This window comes from Argopecten irradians, chromosome 1, assembly GCF_041381155.1.
Source record: "Argopecten irradians isolate NY chromosome 1, Ai_NY, whole genome shotgun sequence".
Lineage (NCBI taxonomy): Eukaryota > Metazoa > Mollusca > Bivalvia > Pectinida > Pectinidae > Argopecten > Argopecten irradians.
Genome location: NC_091134.1, coordinates 14,083,710 through 14,108,863, shown reverse-complemented (window position 1 = coordinate 14,108,863; position 25,154 = coordinate 14,083,710). Strand labels below are relative to the sequence as shown.

At 35.4% G+C, this 25,154-nt stretch overlaps 1 protein-coding gene across 6 annotated transcripts in view; it reads right to left on the bottom strand.

Annotated features, from left to right (window-relative positions):
- Positions 1-25,154, bottom strand: part of LOC138318491 (ephrin type-A receptor 4-A-like) — a 120,171-nt gene that overhangs the window by 53,570 nt on the left and 41,447 nt on the right. The gene's annotated exons all lie outside the window — the stretch shown is intronic.

Here is a 25,154-nt window from a genome sequence, read left to right as displayed (position 1 = left end):
AGAGCCATGCTGTCGTCTGCTCTGTACAAGAGATAGAAACACTTTCTACTTTGTCTCCAACCCTTCTCTGTCAGATCCGCTATAAACTCAGGCCCTGTGTAACCTGTGTGTGTGTGTACTGTTACTGAGACATTTACGTGTCACATTAAAACAAGAAACTTCTACAGAGAGCCCATGAAAATGGCAGTGGAACTTCACACATTTAAACAAACTATAAAAGTTAAGGGTTTTATTCAACTAACTCAAATGTACTTTTATCATGAAGCTGTTGACTTTCAAGAAAACAGCTCTTTTCCTCAAACCTGTACTTTAAGACACTGGCCTTTGTTTTCCCCCTTAGTTTTCCCACAGAGAAATTTATTTACACTGTTGGTTTTCACTTGTAAATTTACCAATATTCATCATAAGACCTAAAACATGTCAACTTTACAGAAAGCAATCCTTCACCGTACAACTGCTTATTTTTACAGTCGTTATAAAGAGATCTTTTAAATATCAAAGACTAGAACAAATTTGCTTTGTGGGTCTCCAGAGAAAAGAGTTTCATAATCAACTACAAGTTTTATGATACCGCTACAAGTTTAACACTCCATCGTTTGGTTTTAAACTTGACAATGATCCTTATAGGGGCAATTCAACATCAACTACAGTTCTTATAAAGACACTTTAAACACATATACTTTTATGGCAGTGTTTGGAAAAACAGGTCACAGGAATGGTTGGTTTTATTTGCCATTCTAAACAAGCACCCATAGATAACACTAAAATACTTAAAACAAATCTTTTGGTATTGATCAGGAATGTTCCATTTGGCGAATGTAGGGTAAAAACAGGACTGTTCCAATATTTCCTGTGTAGGAGTAGGTTAATGAATTTCCTGGGGAGGAAACTTCACATATTATGGTATTCAATTTCAGAAAAGTTGAGCTAATTTGTCTCAGCATTTGCCAATTAATTGATATTAAAATTGAAACACAAGTTACATAAACAGCTATTAAATGTAATACATCTGACACTCTCTACATGTTCACTAAAATATTTGCCAATTAACTGATATAAATTGATACAAAAATTAACGAAATACAAACAACACAACTGCGGAGCTTTAAGGACAACACCGATATAACTGAGGATACTAATTATCATGACAGAGCTATGACGCTGCCCCTGTAAGTAATTAAGAAGGAAACTGAAGACACTATAACTGAACTGACATAGACAATGAGATCCATCACTGTACACAATACAGTAAAACAATAGGTCTATACATCATTTCTATCACCTAGGAGGGTCCAGAAGGGGGAGGCAAGAAATCTAATGATATCAACTAATACTGGGGGTCTTGAAGGGCTAATATTAGCTGATACAAAGGGTTTCAGATGGTAAGGGAAGATAGCTGAAAGTCATTTCCCTGTGGGTCTGTAAAAAGAAGGAAAGACTATATTTATTTTCTGCACATTCAATTTTTAAAGATACAAGTATCTCCAGTCTCTTTTATCTCCTGTATCAATTTCATTTTAAAATAATGTTTAACGGGTCAGCCAGTTGATGACAATGTCTTTTTTAATTGATTAACCCCAGACACGTACAGCAACGGTAGCATAGGACCGAGCTATAGGGAGATTGACGTGTGATCATAGCTCCGATCTACTGTGACAGAGCCAAACTGATCCAACATGGTGTCACATCGGACAGCTTTATAGCATAACTAGGCTAGGTTATCTCCCCCTGGGCCCTACAATCACCACCAGGGCTGATGAAGATAATACAGCACTACAGAATTGGTGCTGATGTGTCTGGTGACACATATCCTAAAACTATAACTGCTCCCAGCCTATAATACATCCTGTGCTTCTCTGGCATCCTAGCCATGAGTCTCTAACATAGAGTTGATGATGGGAAATTATATTTTGGCATACATCTTTTTTTTGTGCCTTCTGGCATTTAGTAGCAGCAGACATGATCAGTGATCTCTGACAGGAGAAGACCACCAGGTCTGTAACAATCTATCCTACCGGAGACAAACAGACCACATTTTCCATCAATTTGAAACCTGGTCAATGTTCCATAGTTCTGATAAGTCTAGAAATGTGCATGCTGTGCCGTCCATTAGGTAGAAATATGGAAACTTCCATTCACCAGCACTTGTTACCAACATGTGAGATTTCAAGTCATAGTTGGTTTGATATCATAGCAAACTCTGTGCAGCATTAATGATAACAGTAGATTGTGATGTATAGAATTGTGTAAATGCTTAGAATATCAATCAGTATATTGACAGAGAAACTGCAAACAAAGAGTCTTGCCAAATCTATGAAACATTTGCTATGATACATTGACAAGGTTTCAGTAATTTGTCTGTGATAAAAAGAATATCAAACTTTTGAAAATGAGGATAATTAAACTTCTTAAATAACCCGTCACATGCTTTTAAATCTTAAATGGCTAACTGACATTGATTTAGGACGTCTAGCCGACTCTGACATGTAAATTTATCTCCACAAGAGAAGTAAGACTTGGAATTACCTCCCCTGTTGCTAAAAAGTTCCTAATGCGCTTATTTCGTTACTGACCACATTAATTACCAAAATCGTCTGTTTACAGGATAATGAGCCACATTAATGACAAAAATTAAATCTGTTACCACAAGTATTTCTCAAATGTCTTTATCATGTCTGCATTTTGAAATATCTTGACACCTTTAATAGAAAAAAACTGTGATATTTCACTACATGAGCTGAAAGGGACAAGAAAATTCTATGATTTATAACTCAACTCTGTCAAAAAAAAACCTCATCATTTCAGATGAACAAAAGCAGACAACATACATCTTTCTTTCCCCAATTTTTTTATCTTCAAAATTAATGTTTTGATTTTTTCCTCTTTACCCATTGCTTCCATAACATGTAATTTTGGTATTAATCTACTCAATGCAGTAGAATTTCCTTCTTAAAGACCATTTTTAAGGTTTTAATCTTTTAAAATTGTAAATCAGCAGACTCGTTAATAACTATGTGAGTCAGACTCATTAAAACATAATTGATATGCAAAAATTTGTGATACTAATCCTTATAATCCCAAGGTCATCTTTAGAAAATACGCTTTAATCAGCTTCACCGCATGGAAAAGGCTTTCATATTAACATCCTCTAAAGTTAAAGAGCTCAATTTAAGATAAATGTGTGTGGGTCATTTCTAACTGATGTTGTTAAATAGTTTTTAGAATGGCAGATACGCTTTCAAGGTCTGGTCCACTAGAATTTCTATACTCCATCTATAATGGAGAAAGCTATGAAATTCAGTCTTGCATAAAATCCAAATTACTACCTTAATATCTGCAGGTATCTAAACACAACTTCAAAAGAGCATTCAAGTTTCATTTTTGTCTACAAACTTTTGAGGAACTCTTTTTTTTCCCCTTGAAATCATTATGATATTGCATCAACCAATCAAAACTGACTTTATAAACAATAAAGTCATTCTTCATGTTATGACATGATACTATAAATTTTTAACCAAATGAAAATACTCATCGCTTGCACGATTATATTACATATGATGTAAACCCAAAATTTGGATTGATAATTTTTGTATCTGTGATATGTCTGATTCAAAGTTTCAAACTAGGGGAAGATAATCTAAATCTAGTGTTAGAATTCTGCTGAGAAAATCTATCAATAACTTAGGGTCTGGTGGCCAGTTTAATTGCCCCTCTACAAGGGCCCCTTACTTAGTAATGGTACATAAAGTTATGACTATATAACTTTGTGTGTCGGTAACAAATGTTGATTCCATCATCATTCATCAAGTATCCAGGTGCTGTGACCTGTGAAATAATTCAGTTAGTGACTTCTAAATAAACTTACCTGTCTACTGAACAGAGAACGGATTTATCAAAATGACAGATCCAAACTAGGCATGCAGAACACAAGAGTAGAAATATTTTTATAGACATAAAAGTCCCTTCCATCATATGAAATAGTAAATAAGACTCTGGGGTAGCTTTCTTATAAGCTAGTTGAGTCCTTTTCCAGCGTTAGGATTGGTTAGGGGTCTGGGTTTAAGCCCTCAATTCTCAGCACTATATTTTCTCCCTCTCTTGTTTACTAAATTCTAATGACTTCTTTCACTTTCGGCATCCTAATTTTGAAAAAAAATATAAAAAAAATCCTTGATTTGCTGACGTATGAAGAATATTTTGACTGAGATTCCAGACAACCGAGATTCTGTTAATGTGTTGATACCTGTATAGCTCATGCATAGCTCGGCAGGCATCTAACATTACAAGTTACAAGTTCAGCAAGGCTGTAAGGAACCCTATAACATTAACTGCCATCATTAAATAAAATGTGGGAAAATCTACTATGGCTATCAAATCCACCATCATGTATTCCATACATCATACTGTGATGACTGTGAAATTTTATAAAGGAAATATTTATAATACGACGTTAACTTCTGAATCTATCTAGAGTTATTTATAATGGAAGGCTTTAAATTTTGAAAATATTTCTAAAATCTTGCACGAAAATACTAAAGGTTTAAATTATGTTTTGTTTTGTTTTGTAAATTATGTTTTGTTTTGTTAATTAATACTGGGATATATATTCAATGTGTACCTTTTAATCAGAATAAGATACTGAGGAATACCAAATTTTTTATAGTACTTGCATGCTCCAAGGATGAACATTTATCACTGGAATGTTTTTATTTGAAAGTTCCTACTCCACAAATTAACCATATCCTCTATGTTACGCCCTATATCTCCAGTAATGGAGTTAATTCCACCTGCTATCTCATTCCCTTTACACGTTACCAATAATCCCTAAATATAACAATATTTGTGCATCATAATCATATAAAAGCTTGTTTCCTGTAGGGTCCAGGCAATGCATACAAACACTACCGGGACTCCTTATAGATACAAGTAGCTGGCTATCGATTCCATCCGAAGGTCTCAATCCCGTTATAGGCAGTGAAAGTCGGTTTGCTTTGAAATTTGCTGTGACAAGAGCTCAATAATACGACAAGGAATTCGCCTTGTCAAGGGGTCTATGATAGGACAAAGATTTATACTATAATACAAATATTACTCGATTGATTCTAGCCAATTTCTTGCCATTCTGGCCGAATGCAGTAAAACACGATCACAGATAAGAAGATAATTGTGCGTGTCAGGGCAAGGCCTTATGATGGATGGGTCATTGTAAATGACCAGAAAATTCTAAAAAAAAAAAAAAAGTCGTTCACCAGTCCAGCTCAAATCCAATCTACAGGGGCCTAAAATCGTAATCAATGAAGAACTAGACAGATGTAACCTCTTGCTCTCAGGATTCTTACATAGACATTTTTCATTGCAAACTAATTTTTCATAATGCTGCTGTAATATTTACACAAACTGTAGTATGTATACCATGCTTGCTATCTTCCATCGGCTATGATAGCACCGAATCATCTGTTCATGAAGAGTGAGACTGTATAAGAGTGATTTTTTTTTTTTTAAATTCCTCCAAAACTTGGCAACATGTTAATCTCTCAAATCGCTGATAAATCTGATAAAATGTTTTTAACACTTACGAAACATGAAATCATAAAACATTTTTAGCATAAAATTAGGCCCATGGCTACAGAAACTTGAGTAAGTTTGTAAGACTGGGTGGCATTCTCACTATATATACCCTCCTCATTGTCCATATGCTTTTTATTTAACACTAACTCCATCAACTCCTGTATTATACATCCCTCCTATTCCACTTTCCCTTTCCCATCAACCCATCCCATTAAACAAATGATACAGCATCATATAACAGACCTTGTAAATGTAACACCAGGGACTGCAGTCATAACTACAACTCTATGTATAGATACATTACATTTTCCTACTTAAATCTAAAGATGCTAATTAATAATGATATATAAGACTTAGATTTGTTTTAAGTAACTTGTTTGGAATACCTTTCAACACAAAGTGCTGGGGAGGGGTTATTATCATCTTATACATGGTGGGGAGGAATTATTATTTAAAAAATATTAGATCTCAGTCAGTATATACATCATAATAAGTGTGTAACGTTACTAGAGTTCTCTAATTTTATGACCTTCCTTCTGAAATGGTTTCTTTTGCCACCCAAAAAGAAATCTTTATTTCATTACACCAGCCATAAGTATATCAGCATTAAGGATAGCATTAATATTAAACCAGCCATTTTCTTTTATGCAATCTTCAGATTGAAATTAGGGGAAAGTGAAACTGAACAGTTCCTAGTAGTTTTAATCAGAATCGAGGGAGTTCATCCAGGTGTAGACAAAATCATTGCAGACTATCACTGCACCCATTACATAATGTCTGAGGTAACAGCCCCCTCCCTCCCCCCTCTCATCCTGTAACAGCCACCTCCCTCCCCCCTCTCATCCTGTAACAGCCCTCCCCCTCCCATCATTTAACAGCCCTCCCCCTCCTATATATATATATACTATAGAACATTAGTCTGTAGCAGGAACCTCCACTTCCCACAACCCTTCCTCCCCTTCCTAAATATTACATCTATAATGAGGATTTGTTCCATTAAAATTTACATGCCTCACCCCTCCTTACACCTTAAACATAAACCTTATAATGAACATTTTTATTAGCAAGTGTTGTAAGCTTGCACCCCTCCTTTGGGATGATAACCAACCAGCTGAGAAGAAAAAGTGATTTACTTATCTATATTACAAACCTTTTGCACTGAAACAACAGAATTACACAGACTGCATTGCTATGTAAACTCTTACTTCAAGTACATTGTACCTGATATAAGGCTATATTACAAACGTTTTAAGACAAAGAGTTACCAAACTTTCCCCCTCCCATTTCAAACCACTTGTTGAAGTGTATATATAACTTGTATGTAGATTACCCGGGCAATCACCCACATAAAATTCCAAAATTGATCCCATAGACCCTTAAAATTCTAATTTGTGGAAACATGGCTTCTGAAAGCATTCACTCAGTCCCATTAGAATAATCTGTCTGTAAATCAAATCTTAACCATCCTTATCAATGAACGTAATACATTCTACCCCAACAGCTATATTGTATTTTTATTTAATCTGGCAGAGTATTTCTTTATTTTTAATGAATATGATAGATAAATACAGAATACTTTATACTGGAGTTTGAAAATTAGAAATCAAAATCAAAGATTTTAAGGAATTTTTTTTTTGATCAAAATTTCGCTGTTTACACTGAAGGATTAAACAGCAATGTAAACAGGATGATATGGTATATGTAGTTCGCTCCTTATACTGAGATATTGGACAGCATTGTAAACATGTCGATACTCTATATAAACATATCCATCAGACTAAAATAGATACACAGTTAGATTTAAGTCTTAAAACTCACTCAATTCTGTCTACGCAACAACAGCCAGACAAAACCTTGCAATAGGCTGGGCCATGCAGGCCTGTTATATACATGCAAACAAATCTAATGAGCCCTTTGTGAACATTTATATTCTTTTTATTACTCCAGTATTACGCCTGCATATTACACATGTTATACATCTGTTGATTCAGAAACAATTATGTTTATTAGTTTATATTTGTCCTTGGGTTTGAGAAAAAGTTCTTCCCATAGAGAGCAGATACAGAAGGAAGTATTGAACAGAACCTGAAACCTCTGTAATTCATTGAAGTGGCTCCCTCTTCTTCACTGATTAAAAAAAATATCTACATAAAAATCGTCAAACCTGGAAATGTTTCAAAAAATTTCAAAAGAGATTTAGATTCAAATATTTTAAAGCAGTTTCGTTTAAATTCAATCAATATGAGAATTAGCACAGTAAGCCAACAATTATTGCTGCTTCCAATATTGCCTAACTCCTAATGGCTTGGAATTCATCTAATGTTGTTAACAGTCGACAAAATATTCCGTACAGAATTGGAGAAAATCTCGCGTCAGATTCCACAGGAGTAGTGGCATTAGAGGAAAAGCCTGCGGGGAAATATTAAATGTTTTAGTTTCACAATTAGGGCAGCAACAACAATCCTTGAAATATCCAGATTTTAACGTGGTTTCCTCTGAGTTAACCCACAGATTAGGCAATTCCTGCAAAATGCGTACTTTGGCATGAGTTTTTACACAAGTTGATAACCTGTTGAGAAATCGATACCCTCAAAGGAGTAATATCAGAAATTACATGTACCTTTCCTTTTTGTCACTTTAAATTTCATAACTTCCAATAATAAATTTAGGTACAATAAATAATCTGTAATTATAGGAATTTTTTTTTGTGCTAAAGGGAGACAACTCAGTCAAAGGGAGAAAACCCACTCCTAGGATATAAATGATAATATTTTTATAAAGGATATTGTTTAAAAGAATTTGTAGGATTTTTATTACATGAAAGATAATATATTCGTTACTTAAATGTATTGATGTAAGATGGAGCACAGTCATGGGTTTTTGTAAAAAAAAAAAAATCAGTGAAGAATTTAACTACGTAGATCCTTTAGAATCAGAAACATTGAGTCATCAACTTTCTCTCGTAGAACTCACCCTAAAGAAGTGAAATTAGAAAATCTAAAACATTTGACATTTAAACCTTTTTTTGTCATTTAGTTGCCTATTTGCATCAGCCAAGAAATGTAGCAATAAAGCTTGGTTTCTCTACAAACTAAATGGCCATAATGATTAAGGCTGATACCACCATGTAACAGCTAACATCCATTATACAACTTCTGATGTTTTTATCAACTCCCAGATTCACCTGTTGCATCACACCATGATCTCCTACTCCTGTATCTGGTGAATGTATTCTTTCCTTCCTACATTCCGAACAATCAACAACCATTATATGACTTCTTTATTTTCTTCCTTTCTTTCTATTTATCACAGATTCAGCATGCTAGTTTAATTACCTTAAAAGATCTTTACCATCTTAAAGATTACAAATGTTTACTTGACCAATTGGTTTATGTCCATTAGATGTTTGGAATTTAACTTCAAGAAAATTATCTAAGCAAGGTAATATTTTTTTCTACAGTTTCCTCTTTCCTTCCTTTTGCCACACCTTAAACTTATTCATTACTTTATGAAACCATCTTAAAGATTACACATGTTTACACAAACAATGTGATAAGTGGCCATTAATTCTTTAGGATTTAAGTCAGCTTTGAAAAAAAAAATATTCAGAAAATTGTCTTAAGTTATGTAAATATTTGTATGTACTGGGTGTATTGATACATGTTTGTGTATAGACAGCACTGGCTGCAGGATAGGTACACAGGCCCCGCATGTGGCTCCGGGGACAAGTAAACAGGCCCAACAGGGGTGGTGAGATATAATCTACAGCTCATCAACATCAATGGATGACCTCTGACCTTGGACTGATCATCTTGCCCTCATGCCTTCCTGGGTACCAAGGGACCCAGTAAGGGTATCCAGTATGTCGATACAATTGCTATGTGTGCTTCGATAATCTCCGATAACACCTGTCACATTTATCATCCTTCATTGGTCTATTGTGATAAACCCAGGTAAGTCCAGGTAAGGCCCAGGTGAGTGTAGGTACTACCTGTTTACCTGGCTAACTCCCGCTGTGGAATGTCCAGACTACCCGATCACGGCCACCCGTCGTCACCGCACCAAAACATGATGAAACTTAATACCGTCCCACTGATGACAGTGTCTTGCTGCGGTGAGAGGGCGCAGATCGTGTATGTCATCACATAAGGACACAAATTCCACACAGGTCAAAAGTCGCTGATATATTTCACCTTTAATCTTGTAATTGTAATTCCTTTTTGATTAGAAAAGGATGTTCCTTGAGGTCAGACTGATAACAAAAGGCTACTGGGTGCTCCCTAATAAAGTGACATCATCATGTTTGCCTCGACAAAAAATTTACATAACTTTTGAATTGGTGGTTTCATCTTCTACGAATTGGGAGTTGATACGGAAGTTAAAAGCAGCGAGAAGAATGGGTAGGAAACCTTGATAAATTTACATATGTACTAGGGAAAAAAAGACAGAAAGAGAAATGAAAACCCGAAATTCTAAGATAATTTACAAAAGGGGGAATTCATCATGGTTAAGATATACTGAGTGGAATGTCACATACATACTTAAGTTCTAAGACTGATGCTAAGCTTTTACAAAGGGAGTAATTCATCAGGGTCAAGATATACCCGAAGAAAGCTATATGCATTCTTAAGTACAAGATTAATTTATTTATCTCAGAATGTACAAAGTTTTTACAAAGGGAGGTAATTGATCAGGGTTGAGTGTTTCCGCCCCGAAACTTGGTGATTACCGTTCTACATATAGTGTATGGCTAGATGGATCGGCCCTCAGAGAATCCCGCCTGATAAAGCCTATACACAGATTACAATTGTGCTACATGCGAAACACACATTTGTCAATATCACTAAGTCAGATGAAATAAGAAAGACAAAACCTGAAGACTCGATTCTGAAACAGTATTGTGGCAAGGAAAACATTAACCATCTTACACTATAAACCTGATCCTAAAATCCCAAAATCGACTTTTGTGCACAAAAAAGTCATAAAATAGCCTCGTAAATGTCAGATTCTCAACTGACTTAGACTAAGAAATGAACATTCATGTATGGAGTGCGAGTCTCCAAGGGGAGAGAAACCTTAGCCAGTCATCGTTTGTGGAGACTGTTACTCCACAGGCTCTATCTGACAGTCTACTACAGTGGCCCTACACATTCCAAACAAATTTGGAAAACAAGGGATGTATCAAAATTTTGGTGATGTATTGAAGAACTCTACCTAATCATAAAATCAAAGAAATATTGCTAGACACCAACTTTTAACAACTGAGAAACATTTGATTAAGCTTTTATTCACCTAATAGAAAGCTCAATTTATATATATAGGCTTTGTCCATTATATTTGATTTCAAAATGTTGAGTCTCATAAGATTGAAATTTTAACTATTATCGAGAAGAGCAATAGTCTCAGATCAATTGACGTTACCGACAACACCTGCAGCCTGACCACGTGCATTTAAATCATAAGGACCCCTCAGCAAAAGTTAAATAATTTGTTTTCCAATTGTTAACGAAAGTTTTTTTTCTTTAAATGAATCCCCGTCCAACAAAGAGCTAAGTTGCTTGAGGACAGTTGGGGGTCGAGTTGTTAATTTCACTTAGTCATGTGTATACACAAAAAACCATGATAGTTAAAAATATCGGTTTCTTTATAAAATGATTTTCCTGTCCTTTATTTAATCTTTTGAGTCCTCTTTAACCGCTCAGTCATTCTATAATTTAATTTCCCTGTACACAAGTGCGGTTTGTGTGTCACACTTGGTCTTTGATGATTTTTCGGATCTCCCGAATTTCTATAGATGAAAAGAAATATTGGTATGAAAGCCGAAACCACAGGTCACAATTTAACTTTCCAATGTATAAACTTGGTCCTACCAAATTACAATTAATCTGTTTCCTGTCCGACATTTCAATGATAGTGAGATTGTGTTTCTGTCACGTGATTTTACCCTCAGCTTGATGTTTTTACCTGTTTGTTCTATTCACTAAATTATCACTACTGTAGCACCAAGTCAGTTATGTGTGTACTAGATATGTGTTGCAGTTGTTACATTTGTGGCAACAAAAAATGTGATTTCTCTGAACTGATCCAATTCCATGAAAAACCGTCGTTCAGCGCCAGTATCCATATAAAAGGCCCGATGTGCCTGTTATTGAAACTGTGCTGCAAAGATGAATAACATATTTTCGTGAATCTTTTTCAATTTCAGTTAGGGAGAAATAGCAATACTAACGTGCTTAGCCTATGAAAATTTGCTCTCCTAAACATGACCAGGAAGGTTTTGCCTTTTAGTTTCGCACAATGACAAAATGATTATACATTGTAATGTAGCTATACTGCTGTTCTGTAGATCCTAGAGACTTAAGAGCTATATGCGATCTACATATCCCCAATCAATACTATTCCGCTATTAACCAAGGCATTACTGCTTATTTTATTGGAGTGACACCCCAATACTAACAGCAATCTTCTTAACTTCACAAACGCTCTATTTTTTTTCCACAAGCATCAATTATTGTATAAAAAGACATTTCATTGTAACTGCTAATTTTATCAAGCTTCCAAACCTAACAGGTCTTTTTTTCAGTCAGTGTTGCTCCACTTTTTATCGAAGCACCAATTATTGCATATAAGATAACTGCTACAGGAAGTTCAATACAGAAAATTTACTTGCTTAGTTTTGCAGGAATGTATCTCCTAGACAAAATTAGCGATGCGACAAGCGATTGCGACAGTTTTACGTGTACTGTGAACATAAACATGCCGCTGATCACCGCCTCGTCAACCGCGAGGTAATTCATATGCTAATTCGTACTACGAAATTAAACAGGAAGAGGACAACTCCATAAAACTGTTCCCTAATGACGATCAATGCATGCTGACCATAAATCCCAGGAAGGAAATTGCCTGACCTTGCTTGACCTTGTCACGCCATTTTGTATTGGTCAGTTACTAAGGTGATCAGCAGTCCAGTCCCCACGGAGATGTAAAACCCGGAACAGTCATCGATCTCTCGTCAATAACAAGGCAGACGACACTGACGGTGCTACTGGGAACACCATCTCCTATCCCTCCCACTAGATCCTTTTGACCTCTGACCTCTGCTGCTGACCATAAAACCAAGGTATGACCTTGGCTCATACATTAATGTTTCTATAATTAGATCAGCTGTCCTCCTGTTACATATCTGTAATTACTCCATGTTTTTTATGGCCATGGTTCCTTCCTGATCTACATAAAAAAAATTCTTTGAATACTTTCTCCACAAGGACATAAAATTCCAATATAACTGGTATTTGATATTTTGGATGATTTAACCGTCAGGCAGTGGTTCAATTACAAATTAGCTGAAGTAATTGTATGTAATAGTCCATCCACATTACTCATTAGGTCCAATATTGGACCATAATCGGTGATAAGCAGTCCCTGTTTTAATATTAGGGCAACAAATTATATTGGTACATGACCAGTTATTTGGGCCATCAAAGATTTGGAAAAAAGGAAATTCAGAGATCAAATACTATGGCTATTGTAATGGAAGACTTTGCAACAAGAATTAGTCTTCATCAAACTGGGTTTTTGTTCCAATTTTCAAAATTACTGGCCAGATATTTTAGTGATGACTTAGAATCAACCTCCAACCATTTGGCAGTCTAAGCAACACATGACATGTTCATTCATTAAATTTCTGACAATAGACAAATACACTTACAATGACATGAAACTTGGTGCTTTATGATAGCATGATCATAAAAGACCAACATTGCCATTGTTTCTGTTGTTAGAGGGCAATGCAACAGCCCGGGTCATATGAGGACAGATAAGAAATAAAACTGGGCTTATTCCTGGGTGGGTGCTGACTGTTCAGGCTTACGCTCGTCAAAGTTATTAATTAACCATTCTCTCGAATTGACAGATCGGTCAAAAATCAGTTTTATCTATCGGAGGTATTTATCGTCCATAGCTGCCAAGTTATGTAGACAGTGAAGAAGGCGAGATGGTGATCTGCCAGCAATGTCAACACTGTGAAAGGTGTAAGAGCACTCACCTCAAAAGAACTTTGTGAAAATCTTGTGATTCCAAAAGTATGCATGGCTTATCAAATAAACTCAGGAAAACTGACTGATTTTATAAATCATCATTTCATGACCAATAGAGTAAGCCTTGTTCTTGATATTAATTTATCGCCTGCCTCAAAAGGAATTCAGCCAGAAGTAAACTATTGACAACCAAACTGAAGCAGGAGGAAGGGGTGAATAATGTTGTATGCATCCTTCATTCATTTCACAAGAATTATGAAACAAATACAATGTCAAATGACATTAATCCTGCTTCCAACAAAAATACCAGACACAAATGTCATAGACAACAAAATCGCTTGTAGGAACGAAAGACGAGTTGAAAAGTTCACAATAATTTATTTTCATTTGACACTCAAAAGAGAAAAAGACATATTTACCAAACTCCTTTGGTTGCTAATATTTCTAACACATGGCCATTTGATGGCTAAAATGTTGACCTCACCCAAATAAATGAATCATCGAATGCCAACAGCATGGGTACATAAGCTCAAAAACAATCAAAAGCAGACAAAAGCAAATGGCTTCCAGTAGAACCAAAGTCCTAGTAGTCGGTGGCCTCACAATAGATCACCTGTGCTAGAAGCCATAGGTCCAGCCTAAGTCTCCAATGTATACATTGCATTACCCCACAAAACAATATTGGTGCGTGGTCTTTATCCATACTGTCAACAAAACCCCGCCGCCCCTCAGGGACCAGTCCGACACAAAAACTTAACGGTGTTCATCGCACTGATTGGTCAATTGAACTCAAATCTGGTCGTGGTTTATGATTGAAACGAACAATCAAGTATTTGAAATGTTTCTATTCACATTTTTAAATCCTTAGTATTTTCGGATTGAAAACAACCACAAATATGCTTAAGAAAATTGAACCTCTTTGGAAATTTCAAGTCTAGCCGAAAAGGTTGAATAACAATGTTCACACCAAATATATCTCGGAATTTGATTTGAGCATTTAAAATGTATAATGATATGGTATTGTCCCACATAATTCACACCTGATACTGTGCGTGGATCGTTACACAGATCCGACACTCAATACCGAGGTAAATACATTTAATGGCAGCCATGTTTGATCAGCTGGCTATTTATAGACACACTTCAGTTTCCTGAACAAGGACCCAGAAGTGATGGGGTCAAACACTTATGTCCATGGCAACAAGGACAAAGTGACCAATAGATAATGTCTTATTAACCCGGTGGCTGGACCAAATTCTGAATATCATTAGTTGCATCATCAGAACAACAGAATGACCGATTGGCTCTTATAATTTACATCAGATTTATCTTGTCAAAGATCAATGAATCATAATACTAACGATTCATTTGTTAATGTCATGTGAATCCTATCTACAACTGATTTCATTTATTATTCATTCTGTGCTGTCCAATGTGGCTATCATGGTGATGGAAAATAAAAAATACGCTATAAAATGATACTTATTGTAAGATGTTTTTAAAAAATTCTTTTAAGGTTAATTTGAAGTCCTTATGAAGAAACTATCAACTGAACAGAAGCCTTTTTAATACAAACAGAAATAAAATAAAACATAGATAAAACAATTGAATTATCTCCCTTTATGAGATTGAGAACTCTCCGTAACCTATTGCCCAATATTAGATCAACTGAACAGGGTTTGCTGTGTGGTAACTCGATATGAAAACTAACTTCCTATACACTGGTTCAATAAATGCCAATTGTAGATTGGTGGTAACAGATATACGTTGGGGACAAATAAAGTACAGAAGCCTTTAGCATTATCACTATACCCAGTATCATCGTACATCTCTGTAGCCCCACAAGTGTTAAATCCCACCGGCTCTCTCTCTCACCCTACCAACAAGTTGTAACTGTATCAATAGCCATTTTGCCTAAATAAATATAGTTTGTATTTTAGTGTTTCAAATAGAATAACACCAATAGCGGTACCCACAGAGTAAAATCATTTGGTTTGCATTGTTTGGCATCCTTAGATAACCAAGGTCATATAAGGACATGTCAACTAGGTTACAGCATGGAGTACCCTGAGAAAAACCACCATCCTTAACTGCCCTAAATATGGGTATTGAATGAGCTACGTAACCCCATTCAGCATCAATTAACAGCCCCAAATCAAAATTCAATACAATATAAATTAATAACAATCTTTTTTTACTTCTACTTTTTAGAAAATTACTGAAAATGAACATTTAATTAAGTATACATTCATTTTGAACTAGATTTGCATCATTTTGTCAATATCTGTGTATAATGTGCGGTATTTTCATTAGTTCACTGAATGATTATGCAGTTTTCTTTCTCAATGTCATGCCTTGTCAATTGATTTTTTAAACATTTTTTCTTGAACAAATTGAAATTCCATCCCTACAGCGAGCGTGAAACAATGTCTGTGACATTGAGATGTTAAGTGTGAAAGAGATCAATGTCATCGCGCCCCTATACCCTAATACACCAGTAGTTCTAAATTATCAATGAGCGTTTAATTTGCTCCTTTTTTATACAAATTCCTGCAGACCTTTGATTAGATGGTACAGAGATGTGACCCCATGTTAATATCCTGTCATCGTGCGGGATGCAACGCCAACAGCCAGGTCAGAAATTTAATTAATACAGATACCTAGCCATGTTCTCGACTGAATTCACCAGTGTTCGGAAAAAAATATTAGACTCCCAAGTGTCCTTCCGAGGGCTAGGAACTCCTGTAGCTATATTTCTCAAGACATTAATGCGACGGAGCAGAAAGGTAAATATCAATTTTGAAATTCTAGAACAATGATTCACTGAAATTGAACAAATATGAGACGACAAAAACAAAATTATCTCACAGAATATTGATGGAAATACCAAGAAAACTTTACACAATTGTTTTTATTTCAAAAGGAACATTTTATAGATTTATCAAAACAGTAGAAGATTTACCAGTGGTATTGAAAAGAACAATGCGTTGAGCTGTCAAAGACATCTGGTGGGTTTCCAGACCGGTCTCGACCAGAGGGAAGAGAATGCCACACGACCAGACCAAAGCCTTCTTGTTCATGGATTGTCACCAACCCCAGGGCGCTGGTTGGGTGTGAATCTGTCCAAAGTTGAGCCCCGATTTCTTCATTACCATGCTTTAATTATTTATCTTCCACAAAACAACTTGCCATTTTCTCAAAAAACTGAAAATGTTCCTAATGAAATTTTAATTAAGGGAATGATTAATTGTATCAATACTCAATTCAAAAGATTACTGCAGGATCTGAAGAAGTAGAATAACATTGTTGATATAGTAATTCCATCGCTATATTGACGTTTAAACTCTGAACAAATTAAGTTTTTTGTCACGATGTTTGTGCTTCTTTGTTATATTTTGTTTTGTTTAAAAATAAACGTGATATTAAAATATATTGCATAACTGGTTTTTTTACAAGGCATCATTTTCTCAAATACTTTCTAAAGTTCACTATTTCAATAATATCATGCAAACAATATCAAAGAGCAATATCAAAGAGTTTCAAAATATAGCAATTTCACCAAAATTACGAGTAAAAACCTTCTAAAAAATCCAGAAATGTTTAAATCACTATTCCCCTCAGCGTTTTTATTATGGATAATCATCTCATTCAAATTTGTTTGAAACATTACCAAAATAAACAGCGTGATAGCAGCCAAAGGAATTTAAGTGCGGGAGAGAGAGCTACACAGTAGCACAGACGGGTACAATATTTGGTACACCAACACACTGGTGTTTATTTTCCATTTTCTGGAGGCTAACACCATTGTGGCGCTGACAGATATCATCATCTGTGCGTTTGTTTCTTGGGGGCTAGTATATGGGAACCTGAAACCTGTTCATAACACTGATGACCACAAATATTCGCTCAACCGGTTGACCGCTAATGATTCAAGGTTTTAAATGAAATGTGTGACATGCTTTTAACATTCTTCATAGTATGTACATATCAAATTTTAAAGATGTGAAACCAGCTTGTTTGATTCAAATGAATTTGTTTGAGCAAATATATTGAACCCTTTATATATATAATTAACTCGTCATAGAAACAGGTGCTTGTATAGTAATTCAGTTTCGGCAGGCAAAAAGAATTCACACAAAACTTGTCTTTAAATTCAAAGGATATTATTTCTAAAATTCAAATTGATCATGTAAACATTTGTAAGTTTGAAACAATTTTCCCCTCCAGTGTAGCTTTTTCTACCAATTCAATTGTGTAAATCTATTTTGTGTGTACAGAGTTAAATAGAATATTTTCAAATGTTTAAGTTACGAGATGTCAAAGCAGGAAAAAATGATAGCAAAATCAATTTTCAATGTTTAAAATTTACAGAATAGAATAAAGACAACTGTCAAATAGCATTTCACGCCGCTCTGGGATAACAGAGCCGATCAATGTTTAAATGTTTCATGGGGAATAAATTGAACACAAAGAAACTGAAAGGGGAAATAAAATGTATACATTGCCGCAAGGTTTTTCCGAACAAAGCCCGAAATTTAGTGTAAATCTTATTTATGGCTTGACCCCCACGATAGGGCATGAAAAGAATTTTTCTGCTGTATTTCACTTATATTTTCTTGTATATCTAAAATCAATTACTCAAATACTTTTTTCTCCACTGACATCAAATTATTGTGAGCTGTTAGTCTGACAAACAGTTCTGTGTTATGGTTCCCCGCGGGTCCGTTACCGCCGTACAAAGGTTCTGCGTGAATGGACCTACGTTTATCCACGGATTTATTCCGAAGTAGCGGTGAATCAGAAACTGACCGTAGCAATGTCGCAGCTTTAAGTGACGTTTGCATCTTTATACTGACCCCTTCGGGCGTGAAATATGTATCACACGTGTCTTCTTATGACCGGACCACACAATGGACAAAAGGCCGCCCACTACTTGTGTTTTTTTATTGTTTCCTAGCAACAGACACATAAACCATCTTGGCCTCATGTCAATCTTTGATAAAAGGTTTTTTTATACCTGATTTATCAAATATCATTAAACTTGGCCTCCATTTCCTGAATCCAATCTCAATGTTCACCAATAACTCGGGGATTGTTTTGATTAATCCTTAAAATCAGGGAACTGTTTATCAATGTAAATGTACACAGAATCACCAGTGTAACTAATGACTGGCAGAATGAATAGAGCAGGATTACTAACATCTGTGCTGTGACTAAAGTCACCATGAAAACTGGCTTGAAATTAAATCTGGGATTAGTTGATTTGGTGATCAGTGGTTGTCAGAATAAGCACAGCTGGACTGGTCATTGGTCAAATTGACCATTCAGGTATGAATATGATACATCCGTCTTGAGTAATACATTTGGTCACAGAAAATTATCAATGGAAGTTATAAAAGACAATAGTTTTGATATAGTCCAAATTATCTCATATTACCTTTGTTGTTTATAAGGATGAACTGTGTGTAATCTTTAATTAGATGAGTTAATTTTTGCTTTAGGGGTAAACAATTTGACAGATCTTTGAAAAGTGTTTTTAGTAAATAACTTATCATAATGAAGCATAGAATTTCATCACAATGTTCCAGAACTCTTGAAATCATGTGGGACGAAATGGTTTTTCTTTATTTTTGACTAATATATGAGTAAATCCAGGCAACACGAACCAGGCCATAAAAGACTATTTCCTAATAACTATCAAGGGAAATGAAACAGAAGAGGTCCTGCTCCTTTTGGTATTTATACTGTGTGTCAAGTGTTTGATATGTCACTTACAGATAGTCGCAAGGAATAAAACCGTTTGCGGCCCCTCGGATAGACTAGACTGCGATATTAAACGGTCTAAACAATTTCCCAAGGTCCTCAGAATTTCCAAAGGACCAAACCACCATTTTATTGTGTAGCACAAACGATCCCAGTCTTCAGGGAAACATCATAGCTCCATTTTTTGTTGCTATGTGTTATTGGCCTGCCTTACAGTACAACTCCTCGGTGTGTCAATATTTGTACTGTGAAGTTCACAGTCGACCTTACACTAAGGAATAGCTTACAAATTGGCTCACAAAATGGTTGGTTGCTGTCATTTACCGAAGTCTATGGGGTATAGTGGGGCCGATCTCTCTTACAAATTAGCAATATTAGAGTTATACAAACGTCTTTTCACTGATATTGAAAAATGGATCTCATGCAGCCATGATTTTCTAAGCCTAAGAAAACAAATTTATCATTTGAGAGCCATTTCAAACTAGGCAACGTAATAATGTCGAATTAATAGTTGTTTCATATAAACCTTACATTAAAGTTAAGGTGGCCGACATTCTAAAACTCTACTTCCAACAACCACTCACTGCTCTAGGGTCAAAAGTTCATGATGTAGTTATCAGGTACTTGCTTATGTCAATGGTTTTTCTCCAAGGACTCTGGCTTTACTCTATCCCCAAAACCTACCACATCCTTTAATTACCATAGCTGTTAACAGGAATAAACATACAAAGCAAATACAGTATCTTCTTTTTTACTTCTACATGCCCTTTTGCCTTTTATTCGTCTTCATTTTGGTTTTTTTTCCTTTAAAAACATGTCTTGGTAGCTGTAAAGTTAAATGATTTAGGACCTGTTGCTTGCATTAGGAGAAAAGTGATCAATTACCATACTGGGGCTTGGTTGAACTTTTTACAATTCTATCTGCCAATATTTGGATCGGAGTCCATCACTTCTGATAGCAACAAGGATACAAGATCAATTAGTTAAATTTTCCATCGTGACAATTAAATGCCAAGCTCTGTTCCTGTTTTCAGAACATTCAACGACGAGCGACAAATGGCTCGGCAAACTGCTTGGTCTTTAGTGGTGGCAGAGGATCTCATGTTGAATGCAATTGAAATAGTTTTAAATTGAAACAAGATATAACACCACATTACATGGGAAGTTGGTATAGAGGCCATTATATATCTGGCACATTGCTGGATGTGAACAGGTACAGTAGTATGGTACTGAGGACCGTTTAGGGCTATATACTCGATCCATCAACAAAAGGTCACAATAAAATGTTGTATAAATTTTGAAATTTCTTTTTGAAAAATTATTTTGAATGACATGTAATTATCTTGTATGGATGATGTCAAATTCTTAAGATGATGAAATGATATTTTTTGGTTGAAATAATATAGATATTACTATAATGGAAATGAGAAAGATAAGGTAGGGAGGATTAAGGGATGGGAAGGGGGGTTTCAAAATATTGTGTTTCATACGATCATGGAATAGAATATATAAAGGAGTTTTTCTCTGGGTTATCATAGATTCATCTTCCTGTCGTTCTATATATCCTTGGCCGCGCTACTAAACACGGATCGTGATGATTGACATGTGGTTTTAATACTGTCTCCATCTGTGTTTGTTATTATAAGATATATAGTGAAATGAAATAATGTTTGGAACATTGGTAATGTAATGTAAACAGATTTTTCTATAAAATAACTGGTCCCCTTCCAATGACACTAAATTAATAACAGCTCCCCCTGTGTGTGTGTATATATATATATATATATTCCATACATTCATACAGGTACGGAACATTCTTACAATTATTGACATGGGGCCCCAATTACCTCTAGGAGGGGGCACCCCATTTTATTCTCAAGTACATTTTTATTTTCTTAGCATTACAGCGTAAAGAGGAGATATTTTCTTTCCATTAGGTGACAATTCAGGGTACGGGTGTCGCACACAATGCCTGAGACCTGAGCAAACACCCGTCAACTCAATGTACAATGCCCCACCACTACCTGTGTTGGGCTTTCTACTTAGACGGCACACTGTGGACGGATTTAAATATACTCAGTCTATATCTCCGATGACAGGGGCCTTTGTCAAGCGTATCAAAATATGTCTCATCAATTTCAGTTTCAATTTTCACCATAAAGCTGAAAAATATCTCCGCATGTAATCAAAAAGCCATACTTCATTGTAGAACAATCTCTCAATTCCACTCTGAAAATGGATTTCTTATTGTGTAGTAATCTGTGCTAAACTTAGAAAAGATCCGCAGTATTGTTGTACAATCTCCGCTAAGGTTAAGGATGATAAATCGGCAGGTTATCGTGGTCAGTATGGGCATAACATAGTATTCGGAAATCGACACGGCCAGCCCACCGACGACCTCGGTCTGTCCCCGAAACCGTCCCAAGTTGGTAAAGGGTATTGTGTGACGAAGCTGGATAAACGGGTGTTGTGGGTAACCTATAATTAACCTATCTACAGTCTAGCCTCCGACTATTGTATCACAGACATTATAATGATGTTGTACTGGGTTAGTACCTAAGCTAGCCCACCTTTATTGTCACAGCTCCTGTGTAAGGTCTGGCCATGGGACCACTGGTTTTTATAGCTTTTCACCTATAATGACTTAAATGGTCCCCAATACATCCCACTAGGTTTTTTATGTGTGTAATGTTCACTGTGGTGGAGATTTGTGGAAATAAAAACTTTGTCACTGAACCTACAAACTGTCGTTTCATTATGGATACTTGTGCAGATGGAAACTTCCCTGCATAGTCATCAAAACATCAGGGATCTATTCATGAAAATGTGAAAGGTTGATTTACACTTTTTTCATAAAATTCATGGAGTCATACTTAGGTTATTTTATGACAGCAAAATCTAAATTTCTGCTTCATCATATAAAACAAAATTAAATCAACAACTCCACCCAGAGGATTCTAAAATGGAGCAAAAATGTTTCAAACCACAAACTTTCACATATTTTTATACAATTTTAATGTTTTTTTTTAGTTCATCCATACAAATGTAGATATGAATACGTATAAATATTAAATTATGCACATTGTTCTTTTTAAATACTGATTAATTAGGAAGTTCAATGACGTAATATTTTTTTCAGTGTTTAACATCAGGGTGTTAAAATCCATACAAAATAGTTACATTACATGACAAAAAGCTCTATTTTTTCTACAACATCTTGCCTAGTTTTAAACATTTAACAATTTTATGTAACCCTGACAGATGCCAACCCCAACACTTCATTAAGGTGCCAATAGTACTTCAAGCCAAAATACAATGTCAGATATTTTCGTGCTTTCCATACATGTCAGTGTAAGAAACGCTTTCATCCACTTGAACTCAAGACATCATTTTCTCACATAAATTATTTCACATGATTTTGGCAGTTATGATGCAAACTAGCATAAAAGAGAGCGAGAGCAATCGTGAAGACTTGAAAAAAATCTCATGATTATTAGCTAACTATTCTATTCCAATTGTCACCTCCTATGAAAAGTCTTTAATTATGTATTAATTACAAAAGCAATGTATTTAAATTTTCATTCGCAAATAGATGTATTTTCACAGAATTTTGATGTTAATAAAATTTTAAGCAAACAGAAAAATACTCATAAAATTTCAACATATAAACTTTTATGCAATGGAAAAAATTTTCATTGTCAATATGTAAACTCTGAAACTGAATAATGAAAAATCATTTCATTGCTTATTGACATGTGCTTTGTTAGAAAATCAATTTTGCGTTTTAAAGCTCGGAAATAATTGGTATGGTTTGTATAGCGATGGTAGCGTTTGGTTCTGTTGGGTAAAAATAGTTGACTCCGCCTCTTTTACTAAGTCAACATCATCAAGTTCTTTACACCGAGGCGTTACTCCCCAAAAACACAGATCACAGAATGAACTGAAGGTGTGGAAATTACTCAAGGCCCAAAAAATCTAAAATCACTCAAAGTTATGCCATACTCGAGACCAATTATCTTCTAATTTTCCTAGGACAAGAAAGAAACAGGAACACACAGTCTAGGTCTAATGGTACTCAACAAATTTTTCCTGTATGCTTGTGATTTTGGGATTACTTTTTTTAAATGTGCAGATTCAAAATTTAAAAGTCTGTATAAATATTTCTGCAGTATGCCGCGCTGAAGTGGCAGGTACTGCTTTAAATAATACTGAATCCAAACACAGTATTGACAAAGAATCCTTAGAAGGCATTGCAGGAATGAAACGCGCTGGAAAGACGGTTTTTACAGGGGTTTTAAAATGTTTGATTATTAAGATTAAATTTGTTGGTGGAGGATTAATTATCATGGGAATAAGTCCGCACTCCATCCTGCAAACGTTTTCTTCACAATTGAAGTATGAAAGACAAGTTCTAGTGCTGCTCGAGTGTATAAATACCAAAATCAATGTCACAACATCGTGTTTCAAATCAAAACTCATCGAGCAAAATGACCCCCCAAAGTATAAACTCCCCGACGACAGGCCGTGTTCTGTGATTGGTGTGTTGTCCACATCACCACGGAAACGATGGCAATGGTGGTCACAGCAATCTTGAAATGAGATTATGGTCAGCATTTTTGTGTTTTCATAGTGTTTAATAACCCAGCCACAAAAACAGTCTTCTGACAAGATCATAATTCTTGTGGTAATATTGATCAGGGTTCTAGTAGATAGCACCAACAGTTTAGATGGATTCCTAATCTCCTTAATACCAACCCAGAAAAGATTCTCTCTAAATTTTAGAACATAGAAATTATTCAATACATGATGATTTTGAGCCTTCTTACATTCAATACAAACAAAGCACCTGCTAGATACTTAAAAAATACTTCTGAGATATTTTCGTTCGATTTATTATAAAACAATATCTCTTCCAAGCCAATATTTCTGTTATACTTTAATGCAGTAAATATTTTTGAATAAAATTGCTTCTATCCCATAACCCCACAGCAGTACATGTAAAGATAAGAGAGAGTTACTCCCAAAGGTCTGAACGAAAATACCCTACTTCAAATACATCAAGTTTAGTTACCTTCTTCTCAAAGCATCATAAAATGATAAATGTTCGCAAAATATAATGTAACATAGCATTGTTATTCCCAATACATCTTTAAAGAACAAAGATTTACCATATTCCCAGATGACCATGTAGTACAGAAGATAACCTTATTCCCTTCAGGTCGAGTAAGTCAAAAGCTTATTTGCATGATTTGATAAATTACCATATTCCCAATAACCCCATACAGACTTTACCATATTCTCCTTGACTATAAACGTTAAGGTACAGAGCATCCTCTACACTAACAACCAGACATGTTAATCTATTCTTGTCTCATATCCACTGGACAACACAAATTAAACTTGAGAAATTTTTTTCGGTTGAAGATTTTTTTTGTGATCCGTGTCCTTGAGTGTCAGTCTCCAAGGACGTAAGGTGCTGTCGCCGTCATCAATTACACAACGTTGATACCGCGTTGTCACGGAGGGCCTACTGGACGATATCCCCAAGCAAATTTACCATCTGATCGCTCTATATATATTCACACGACTTGGTCGCAGTTCTCTATATTTAGCAAATACACACTGACAGGATTACACAAATGTATGAATCTATCTAATTCATCATATCATCTACCATATATTTATTACACAAATGCCTAATCCCAAAATGAACATTTCCAAAGAATTGCAATATCATATACATAGCCCTGTGACACCCTATTTCCCTGGCTGTATCACCCAACCTTG